The following is an 11,636-nucleotide window of genomic DNA, read 5'->3' as shown; positions in this document are numbered from 1 at the left end:
GGCGCTTGAGAAACAGTAAGTATTATGTTTTGTGTTTTATAAATATTTACTATCTAGTGGATTTCAGATTGCTAAGGGACCACGTTCTCAGTACATCATCATGTCATCACCTCTGCTGTAGGTGTGAGCAAAAGGCGGAAAATTAATTTCCTGGAGTTCTTTAAAATGATCACTTGCTGTGCTCCCTCTGGAAGATGCATATCCTCATACTCTTCTCCCTACATTTCTCCACTACCTTCCCATTGCTCCCTGCACAACTCCTAGAGAGCAGGTAGGAATGAATGTCCTAAGCTCTTCCTGTAGTAAACTCTCCACTCCTAGCAAGTTTTCTCTATTTTCTGCTGTCTACTGGTTGAATCCTAATGGCTCTGACTCTGATGATCAGTGAAGAGCAGAGGCTCTGCTTTTCCCAGATCCAGCAGGGAAAACCCAAGGCATCTAGCAGAGGTGAGTGCAGTACTCTCAGCCCACACCCTGAACTTTTACACAGGTGTGGCATTTGGGATTCACCAAGGAAGCTGCATAATTACTTAGAAAGAATGAAGTCTGATTGTTCCTTTCTCTCCAAGTGCAATCTCTCCTAATAACATCACCCAACTGAATGCCTCCTAATTCTGTCGGAATGCATTTTAATTATCACTGCTTCTTATGTTGGTGAGCTGTCGCTGAAGTTTTTGATTTGTGATGGAAAACAGGGAAGCCATAAAGTATTTTGGTGACAGCTCCCTGATTAGGCAGCATTGCAGCAAAACAAGTTGTCACAATAAAACTGATTAATCAAGTTGTCAGAGTAAAACAAATTAATGTCACAAAAACCTTTGCTAGAAATTACCTCTGTATCTTGGGGTATTCATCTGATGGATTCCTTCAATTAGCAGAAACTTCTATCTCATGAGCACTTCTGAGTCTGCACTTAGGATCCCATTTGGACCAATTGCCCTAGAGCAAAACAGTAGGTCTTAGAGAACCCAGGGGCATATTTGAAAAAGACAGTCACTGACTTGCTTTTCAAGATTCTTCACCCCTAACTACTTGGGAGACTGTTAAGACCAGAAGTATAATCTAGAGCTAAAATGTTCTAATACAAGATAAATACAAAAATCATTATCTACAGTCCTACCAGTGGGTCTAGATTTAATTTAAGATGGATTTAAGGTTAACTTATTTGAGAGAGAGAGAGAGAGAAAGAGAGGCAGAGGGAGAGACTCCCCAGCAGATCCAAGCACAGAACCCAAACTGGGGCTTAATACCATGACCCTGAGATCATGACTTGAGCCAAAACCAAGAGTTGGAGGCTTAACCAACTGAGCCACCCAGCTGCCCCTGTCTGTCAAGAGGTTTAATCACAGTCCTCTGGCTGGAAGGACACTGCAGTGCTTGTACATTCCTATCTCAAGGAAAGACTGCCCATACTGGAGATGTCCACCACAGTTCACTGTAACTCAGATGAGGATGTTTGGTTATACAGAGCCCCAGCCCCTCATGATCAGAGGTGACGGGATAGCAGTGGGCATAACCAGTGATCCTGATATGAACTGATGCACTAGGCCAATCACATTCCATCTCCAAAGATTTCAACCAGGAAATATGGATAGAATGGATCAGTTAGCTGTGGGAACTGAAAGTGGAAAAGTACCATAAGGTAACAGTGAGCCTTTAAGTATCTCAGCGAATGATAGCTTTGAGGTAGGGAAAACATAGAGTAGGGGAGGAAATCAGTGGGTAGCAAGGAGAGAAAAAGACAATAGCCCATGTCTAAGTTGGGAATCAACAACAATCACTAGGGCAGCCTCCATTCTAGAAGGATCAGGTCTTAGAATAAAATAAAGTCTTAGAATAAAATCCCCTTCACTTGGGAAAGCTGGAATAGGTCTCTCTCTTGCAAACACTATAAGAAGCACAGAGGACTGTGAGGGGAATAGACTGTGTGCAAAAAAGGGAGGTATGAGAATGAATGATGTTCAAACTACTCCTCAGGAGAGATACTACCCGGGATGCCATACCAGAGTAAATCAACTGCATAAATATGTGTCAACTGGTGCCAGTATATGGGAGGCCCACAGCAATGCAAGGCTTCACAAATTACCTCTGCATTGCACAGAGGCCTGAAATGGAAAACACTGCTTCTTGGCCATCTTCAGAATCTTCTCCTAGAAGCCAGTCATTGTAACTGGAATAGGTGGACACTTGATATTGCAATACCAATGTCTAGCAGGAGCCTCCAGGCCTTAAAGGCACTGAGTACACCATTCCTTTCTCTGACATTAAAAACCACCCTCAAGAGACTTTGGCCTCACTGCCTTTGAGGGCAAAGATCCACATTCTGGAGGGGAGGAGTGATACACGGTGTGGAGAAATAAAGGTATTGTTCTGATCTAGTCCCAAATAATATTCTAGGATTAAATAAACTGTGGTTTTGGTTTTTTTCAGCTTCCTAAAGAATAAAGGGTCAGCACCTATACACAGATGGAACCCTCATTCCACTGTAAAAATATATACCATTATGTTCTCCACCTTTTCTTAAAGCACCCCCTCTACCTCCTAGCCTTAATGGCACCTGAATTTCTCTCTCCCAGGAAGATGATCCTCTGCCCACCTACATAGAAAGACCCACTTTTTTCACTGTGGTTTTCTGAAAAGGGCCTGTTGCTTTATACCACCTTACCTTTGCTCATGTTGTTCCCTCTGCCTGAAATGCTGTTTCTGCACTCTATGCCACCCTCACTCCCATCTGTCAAGAGTAATTCATGTCTCTTCTCTGGAGTCTTTTCTGACCACCTCCTTTGGTCATAAGCCCTGCAGAGGTTTCTTTCATAGACACAATGAGCATTTATAGTCATTTGTTTATATATCTCTCCCCCTACTACACTAGGAGATTCCAGGGGGCAAAGATCCTATATTATTCATCTCCACATCTTATGGCAGTGTCTGACACACAATAAATGCCTAACAAATATTCATTGAATAAAAGAAAATGAATCAAAGTGGCTAATCCAGGATTCTAACCTAATCTTCCAATGTAAAAACCCATGGTCTTTCTGCTACAACAATCAGGCATACCCAATGGCAACAGCTGAACCAACCAATGGGATCTCAGAGAAGCAGGATGGAAGCAGGAACCACTTACTGCTGTCCTGCTCTAACCCTCACCTCAGCTTCATCTGTGGAGCTGTGCCAAAGGCATCAAGCCCCAGGCAGCATTGAAGAAGGTGCTGAAGCTAGTGCCTTCCCACTGCCCTGGACCTCTTCAGCTCACTCTAACATTTCTGATGCATCAGGGATGAAGTACAGAATCACCTAACATTCAAAAAGGGAGAAAACGAAGACCATATGGTTCCTCCTCTTCATTTTAAACATGAAGGACTAGAGGCACAAAGAAATGAAGGAAGTTGTCCTAGGTCACCCAGCAACTTAGGGGTAGAGCCCAGACTCAAGACCCCCATCTCCTCCCTCCTGGTCCATTCTACCTTTTTCAGTACCCATGCCTCTCATGATGTTGGAGACAGGAGATCATACCCTAGACTTCATTAAATCCACAGGACTAGGATCAGGCACACACAGACGTCATGGGAAGGATCTCTGCTTCCTTTTTTCCAGCGCTAATCTTGGACTCAGACAAACCCAGGCTTAAATCCAACCGTTACCACCTACTAGTCTCGTGAAGTGGTACAAAAGAGTTAACCTCTCTGAGCCTCAGATTCTTCACTTATATATTGAGAATTTGATATCCTTCTCTTAAGTATTGATATGAAAATAGGTAAATATGGTCTATACCAAAGCTCTTGGCAAGAGTTTGGCATGCATTAGGTGCTTAATAAACTTTTTTTTTTAGTTTTTCACATAATTTTATTATATCCTTTAAAGACAGCATTATTATTGTAAATAAACATCTTAAATTGGTTCTGCAACATAAGATTCATTTTGAAAGGTGGTTTCTTTGAAAAGTCCTCCTTAAAAGCACTCTGCCAACAGACACCATTGATCTGCAGCCTTTTGTCCTACAGTCTTCCATATTTTGCCCAAGTCAAAGATGCTACTTCTTTAACATGACAGACATTTCACTTTCATAAGTTCTTTTATAAATTCACTAGCAATCAAAATAATTTCCTCAGTCGAGCAGTAAAAAGTTATTTCATGGAGAATAGAAGAAAAGCATTTCATTACCTTCATCGTTTTGTACTTTCATATTCTGTTCTAAATCCGTGTTCTGATATTTTTAAAATTGGTCACATGCTTTTGCTATCACTTGGTTACTTTACCAATTAAGTTTATCTTTTCATCAAAGAATTACATGTAGATAGTTTAAGGAGGAAATAGTTCTATAAGGCTTATTATTCAAAAACAGCTTGTCCCTCCACCACAATCCCTATTTCATTTCCCACACCCTAGAGGCAATCACTTTCAACTCTTACCTGACATCCTTTTGAATTTATTGCTATGTCACTAAATAACCTGCTTGGAATACTATTTTATTGACTTTCAGACCTCACTGGCTCATCTGAAAGATGAAGACTTAACTCCTCAATCTCCTCCATATCCTTTTGCATAGGTGCACACCTTCCCACCTCCCTATTCACATTCTCCTCCCACAGCCAGAAGTACATTTGGTTTCTACATTCCTGTTAGGGTACAAATGCTCTTCACAGCCAAGCCATTTGTATACCATTATTGCTCTTCCATTCCTGCACCAACACTTTTTGCCCTGCACTTAATAATGGACATGTTGGTTAATGTACTTATCACTAGTTCACCCCTGAAGTCTTCCCCAGTTGTATAAACCCCCAAATACATTCAGCCACATTAGGTGCTCTGTCATTTTCTTTGGTCCAAAGATGAAATCACTGTGGAGACTTCTAGCCTGATCACAATTGTTATGTTGGGTCCTCCTTTTCACCACTATGCTGAGTATTTCCTTCTCCCTCGGTCCTGGGTTAGAGCCAGTTTCTTAGATGCTAGGCATTTGTTTTTCTTGGATTACTTCTTGTCTTGGTAAGCACACCCTTTAGTGGTTTCATACGAAAAGAAAGGATGTACATAGGAAACAAATGTTTTGAAATCTTGAATATCTAAACATATCTTTAACTCTACCCTCATATTTAATTGAGTATAGAATTCTTGGTTGGAAAGTATTTTACCCTCAAATTTTGAAACTATTTCCCCATTATCTTTTAGCTTTCAGTGTGGTTGTTCTTGATGTTCTGAAATCTTACAATAAGAGATCTTGGAATAGCTCTATTTTCATACACTGTGCTGATTCTGAAATTATCATTTTGAGGAATTGTTACTGAATAATTTTTGGGTGATTATTTTTTTCCCATCTGATTTATTCCTTCTAGAGTTCCCATTATTCAGATGTTAGATTCCCAGAAGTCTTTTGCTTGGCTTTGCTTTCCTAGCTTCCTGCTCTACTACAGGGAGATTTATCCAACTTTTTCATTACTCATTCCTTCTCTCAAGTTTTTACTGAGTGTCTACTATGTACAAAGCAATGTTCAAGGTACTGGAAATGCTTCCAAAGAAAAAAAATCCCTGTCATGGGATCCCTGGATGGCGCAGCGGTTTAGTGCCTGCCTTTGGCCCAGGGCGCGATCCCGGAGACCCGGGATCGAATCCCACGTCGGGCTCCCGGTGCATGGAGCCTGCTTCTCCCTCTGCCTGTGTCTCTGCCTCTCTCTCTCTCTCTCTCTCTCTCTCTCTCTCTCTCTGTGACTATCATAAATAAATAAAAAAAATAGTTCTTTAAAAAAAAAAATCCCTGTCATCATTGATCAGTTTTTAGACCCTACCATTGAATTGTTTCTGCTACCAAATTTCCAATTTCCAAGAGCTGATTATGATCTGACAGTTCCTTCTTCATGGTATCCTATCTTACCTCTGAGCATTTGACAGACTTGTCATTTTTTCCTTCCTCCACAGTGCCCATTTCCTCAAAGTTGACTTTGTTGGTTTAGTTTATGTCTTTCATATTACACACTCTCCCCAAATATCCATGTCTGCTCATATTTCAGAGTGGCATGCTAACATACTGAAAGTTCTATATGTGTATAGCTAGGGCCTGTCAACCTTGGTTTTCACAAATGGTAAACAAAAGAGATCTGTACTATCCTTGCAGAACCCCTGATGTTAGTCTCTTTAGGTCTTTCCTTTTGGACTGGTCAGATTTCCCAGAACATTAGGACAACAACATTCAGTATATTAACTTTTACCTTAACTCCCTATGTACAGTAATCTTCCCTTCAACTGTTCTGTGTTGTGTAGTATTATTTATTGCTACATAGCAAGTTACTCCAAAATTTAGAAACTTAAACATTATCTCAGTCTCTAAGTCAGAAATCTGGACACAACCCAGCTCATGCCTCTGCCTCTACAGCTTTATAAGGCTGCAATAAAATGTCAGTTGGGGGCTACAACATTATCTGAAGGCTCAACTGAAGAAAAATCCTGGCGGTGCCCTGGATTTGATCTTTGCTCAGAAGATATTTCTTAATTTTTTAATTGCTTGCCATCCAGAGGCAGAATTTTCAAGTTTATCAATACCCTAGCTTTTTTCTATTTATCAGTACTTCCCTCAATTTATCTGTCCTTTTTTTTATTATATATTTTTTTATTGGTGCTCAATTTGCCAACATATAGAATAACACCCAGTGCTCATCCCCTCAAATGCCCCCCTCCGTGCCCATCACCCACTCACCCCCACCCACCTCCCCTTCCACCACCCCTAGTTCGTTTCCCAGAGTTAGGAGTCTCTCATGTTCTGTCTCCCTTTCTGATATTTCCCACTCATTCTTTCTCCTTTTTTCTGTCCTCCTGTGTGCATTTTACTATAAGAAACAAGAAGAGGGATCCTTGGGTGGTGCAGCGGTTTGGCACCTGCCTTTGGCCCAGGGCGCGAACCTGGAGACCCGGGATCGAGTCCCACGTCGGGCTCCCGGTGCATGGAGCCTGCTTCTCCCTCTGCCTGTGTCTCTGCCCCGCCCCCTGTGACTATCATAAATAAATAAAAATTTAAAAAAAATACAACTTTAAAAAAAAAAAAAAGAAACAAGAAGAAACCAGGCAATACCTTCAACACTTTGCCTGATCACTCAGTTCATTAGGCTCATCTTCTACTTCCCTATCATTGCAGGCAAGAAGGTTAAGTTTCTGCCATGACATCAAAGATTTCCTTCTAATTTCCTTAAGTGTTTTTCACGTCCCTTTGAGACCTCATTCACTAGCAACATCCAAGTTTAGTTTTCTACCTTCTGACCAACTTAACTTAGGTTTTCTCTAATGCACACATCAAAAATCTTCCCAGGCTTCATCTACTGGCCAGTTAGGTAGCCATATTTTTAGGTATTTATTATAGTATCACCTCACTGATGGTACCAAAACCTATAATAGGTATCTAATGCTGAGTAACAAACATCCCAAACTTAGAAGCTTGAAACTTTTATTATCTCATCTTTCCTATGGGTCTAGAATCCAGACATGGCTTAGCTGGATGGCTCTGCCTCCAGGTCTCTTACAGGCTGTAATCAAGGTGCCAGGTGAGGCTGCAGCCTCAACTGAAAGCATAACTGGGGAAGATCCACGTCCAAGCTCTCATGCATGCTGTTGGCAGGATTCAGCTCCTCATGGACTGTAGTTCTTTGCTCACTGTTGGGTAGGGGCTTCCCCTTGATTCTTTGCCATGTCTCTGCCTCTCCATAGAGCAGCTCACAACGTAGTAGTTGGCTTTCCCCAGAGCAAATGAGTAAGAGTGAGAGACGGGAGCCCAAAGCAGAAGCACAGTCTTTTTTATAACCTAAGAAGGGACATGCCATCACTTTTCCCATATTCTATTGGTTAGTTATGAGATACTAAGTCCAGTCCACACTCAAGCAGGTGGGGCAGATCACACAAGAGCAACTACTTGAAGACCAAACTATAGGAATCATTGGGAGTCATCCTGGAGGCTGTCTACCACAGCACTATACTATAGGGGGATAATCACATATAAAAGTCAACATGAGCCAAAATAGTGAGAAGTCAGAGAATAACAAACATAGAATAGAGTGTAAAGGCCTGCTCTTCAAGGTAGTTATTGCCAGTTTCACATTCTGGCTTTGCAGTATTGACACATCGGACTGTTTTGTTGGAAATGCAAGTTTTTTTCCAAGACGTCTAAAATCTAATTATGGGTGTTGTATAACCACTTTTCAGGATATTAAATTTGAGTATTGTATTACTTGGGGAACTATTGTAGTTTGGAGGAGAAAAATATATGCTGAGAAATGTAATCATAACATCCATGAAATCCATGGCATAGAAAGAACCTCAATTTCCTAGGGTGGCACTGACAGCTCCTGCTGTGACTTGCCCAGCTTTCCTGCTGGTCTCTATTTCATCCTGACTTCTGCTCATAAGATTTATCACTGACTAGTATCTAAGCCATTCATCCACTCACTGGTCAGCCACAAAGCACTAATTGAGAACCTGCTGTGTGCTAGACCCTGCACCAAACACCCCAGAGAATTAGTCACAATCTCTGCCCTTCACAGAATATAGTCTGATGGGAGAGGTGAACAAGTGAACACAGACAAAACCTTTGAGGTGAGTGGATGGGATTAGAAACAGCATTCCAGGAGGTGGACATGGCAAGCGTATAACATAGCCAAAAATTGTTGGAAAGTTCTGCTCAGACTGAGTCAATGGAACGAGGAAACTCCTGGTTATTTGTCTTAATCTCATGAAGATTTTTGTCTACCTGGGAACATCAGAAGGCTATACATGGAAAGGTTAATGGTCAGGGAGGACTTTCTGGTTCAGTGCTATCAAAGATTAGTTTCCATGGAAACCCTTCTTTCATCCATTTTCTTTCTCTGTTTCAGCCATGTTAATCTCTCACTTTCCCCACTAAGCTTTGCTCCACTTTCATTTTTGGATCCTTGAGTATGCCATTCCCTCCACCTATGACACTCTCTCTACTGCATCTTCCTTCATCTTGCTAGCTCCCACTCCTTCAGCTCAGCTTGGAGGTTACCTGCTCTGGGAACCCTTCCAGGACCACTACCACCCACAAACCAGAGTGGTCCTCATTAGCCTCAGAGCTTTCCCTGCTCTAACACTATTCATACTTGTTCCATGTTTGTCTTTTTAGATTACCAATTGTAAGTTCCTTGTTGACAAAGGTGTCATTTGTCTTCATCATCAAATTCCCAGAACCTAGCAGAGTACATGGCATATGGGACAACACAGGTGAATGGATGAATGAATAAACAGAGCATTTTCTGTCCCTGGAAATGGCTATATGGCCATTTGATGGGAGTGTTCTAGAAAAAATTGTGGATGAGGCAACAGGAGTTGTTAAGGTAGAACCATTGAACTTTTAGCACAGTTCCAACTCTATAGTTTTAGAATATAGCAAAGAATAAAGCAATAGTAATTCCATCCTTCGTATAGGAGGAAAATATTCTGCTCTTTCAATCAATAACAAAGTTCAATAGTTTAGTATTTCAGTTGCAAATCAACCCACAAACAAAACTAAATACAAAGGAAATGATTTTTTTTTAAGGTAGAATTAAAGGTCAAATGTGACTATTGGTTTATTTCTTCACAGATGCCCTGAGATGGTAAGTAAGCCTCCTGATTAAGAGAATTACTAAGATGCCTGTTCAGAGCTGAATAAATTCTGACTCTCTTCTAAGTCACTGGGCTCCCCCTCTTTGGCCTCATTGGTTGGGGTAGAAGGTTATTCTTGACAGTATCTAGCTTATGATTGACCTGGAGAATACAATGAGTTTTGAAACTTACACCAAAGATGCATATGCACACATATTTTAAAACTTGCTTACTATTTCAGAGACTCCCTCATCCCCCTGAAGCTCATGCATAGACTTCAAGCTGAGAAGCCCTGGCCCAGCATGAAGCAATTACCAAGATTCACAGACAGCTATGTGTTCTTAGGACTTAGGTCACAAAAAGCACGGTTTTTCTTTCCTTCTCAGATCCTTAGGGTGATCGCAATAAAAGCAAACATGACAGCCATCAGCTGCATCCAGCCACTGACAAATACTGAACAATATGCAAAGAGCATACTGCAAACTTCTTGAGGTCTCATCTGTATCTGCTCTATTTCTTGCAGCATCCCAAGTGAAAACAGAACAAAAGGGAAAGACTGGTAGAGATTTAAGAGAATGAGAAAAGACACATTGATGAAAACAAAGAGATAGTATTATTAAAGAGAACCAGGAAACAGTAACAATATATAGAGAGACAGACAGAGCAAAATCATGGGGAACTAGGACCCAAGGCATTAAGTTTTGTCACCTCAGGCATGGCCTTCCCCACAATTAGCTGCAGAACTGCCACGAGAAGATGCTAAGCTGGCCAACTGTAAAACTGTTTGACTTGTTAGGACTTAAATCAATAGGAACCAGTGTAACATTTGTGCTTCATGTTCCTCTTATTTACACAAAAGACAAACTGAAGAAAAACTCTATTTCTCCAGCCTTAAACGTTCCCTCCAGGGAGTTGAGATCCTTCAAAATCAACAATGAAATGGTGAGAGGAAAAAATTAAGCACATTGGCAAGGCTATATGTAGATCCAGTTCAAAGACCCTCTTTGCTTTCTCCCTGTCTCCAGCTGGTTCCAATCTCAGCAAAATTCAATTGCCACGGATCTATAGCTTCCTATTGGGGTTTCTGGCCTGTCTTAATACAGGAACCAGGAAGAGTGGGAAGAAGAGGACAATTGCTTAAGGGGCAAAGGTCTCCTCCAACCTCCACCCCTCCAGAGCAGACATCCCTCAGACAAATCCATGCTGACCAACACTGTGGGGTGTCCTACCCTGCCTTCAAGGCTCACCTCGGGGGTCTCAAAGCCTTCTCTAAACCTTTGCATGCCAAGGTGGGAAATGCACCCACTGGCTGGCTTTGGGTCCCTTTCTGGCATTCAGGATGTTGAAGTGTGGATGTGGCGAGTTCCCCAATGCAAAATTCTGGATTTCCCTGGGTCTTCCAGTAGGAGCCATGATTAACTGTGCTGACAACACAAAAGCCAAAAATCTGTGTATGGTCTCCGTGAAGGGGATCAAAGGATAACTGAACAGACTTCCTGCTGCTGGAGTGGGCGACATGTGGATGGCCACAGTGAAGAAAGGCAGACCACAGCTCAGAAAAAAAGATACATCCAGCAGTAGTAATTCAACAACGGAAGTCATACTGGAAAAAGATGGCATGTTCCTCTATTCTGAAAATAACAGGGGTCAGAGTAAACAAAGGCAAAATGAAAGACTGCTATCACAGGACCAGTTGCAAAGGAGTATGCAGACTTGTGGCCCGGTATTGTATCCAATGCTAACAGTATTGCCTGATTCTTTGGTGCATTTGTGTTGAAAAATTAAAAAATTGGGCAGCCTGGTGGCTCAGTGGTTTAGTGCTGCCTTCAGCCCAGGGTGTGATCCTAGAGATCCAGGATTGAGTCCCACGTCGGGCTCCCAGGATGGAGCCTGCTTCTCCCTCTGCCTGTGTCTCTGCCTCTGTGTGTGTGTGTCTCACATGAATAAATAAATAAAATCTTTTTTAAAAATTAAAAATTATTTGCTAAAAAGAAAAAAAAGCACAGGGCTGACTTTTGAACCCCAGCTCTGCCTCTCACTACCTATATGGCTTA

At 41.6% G+C, this 11,636-nt stretch overlaps 1 pseudogene; it reads left to right on the top strand.

The window, feature by feature from the left end:
* Window positions 1–10,921: 10,921 nt before the first annotated feature.
* LOC129496922 (60S ribosomal protein L23-like) lies at window positions 10,922–11,337 on the top strand (annotated as a pseudogene).
* Window positions 11,338–11,636: the final 299 nt, after the last annotated feature.

The sequence above is a fragment of the Nyctereutes procyonoides genome, unplaced genomic scaffold (assembly GCF_905146905.1).
Source record: "Nyctereutes procyonoides isolate TBG_1078 unplaced genomic scaffold, NYPRO_anot_genome, whole genome shotgun sequence".
Lineage (NCBI taxonomy): Eukaryota > Metazoa > Chordata > Mammalia > Carnivora > Canidae > Nyctereutes > Nyctereutes procyonoides.
The sequence above is the reverse complement of the archived record's forward strand: the minus strand, read 5'-3'. Positions and strand labels throughout refer to the sequence as shown.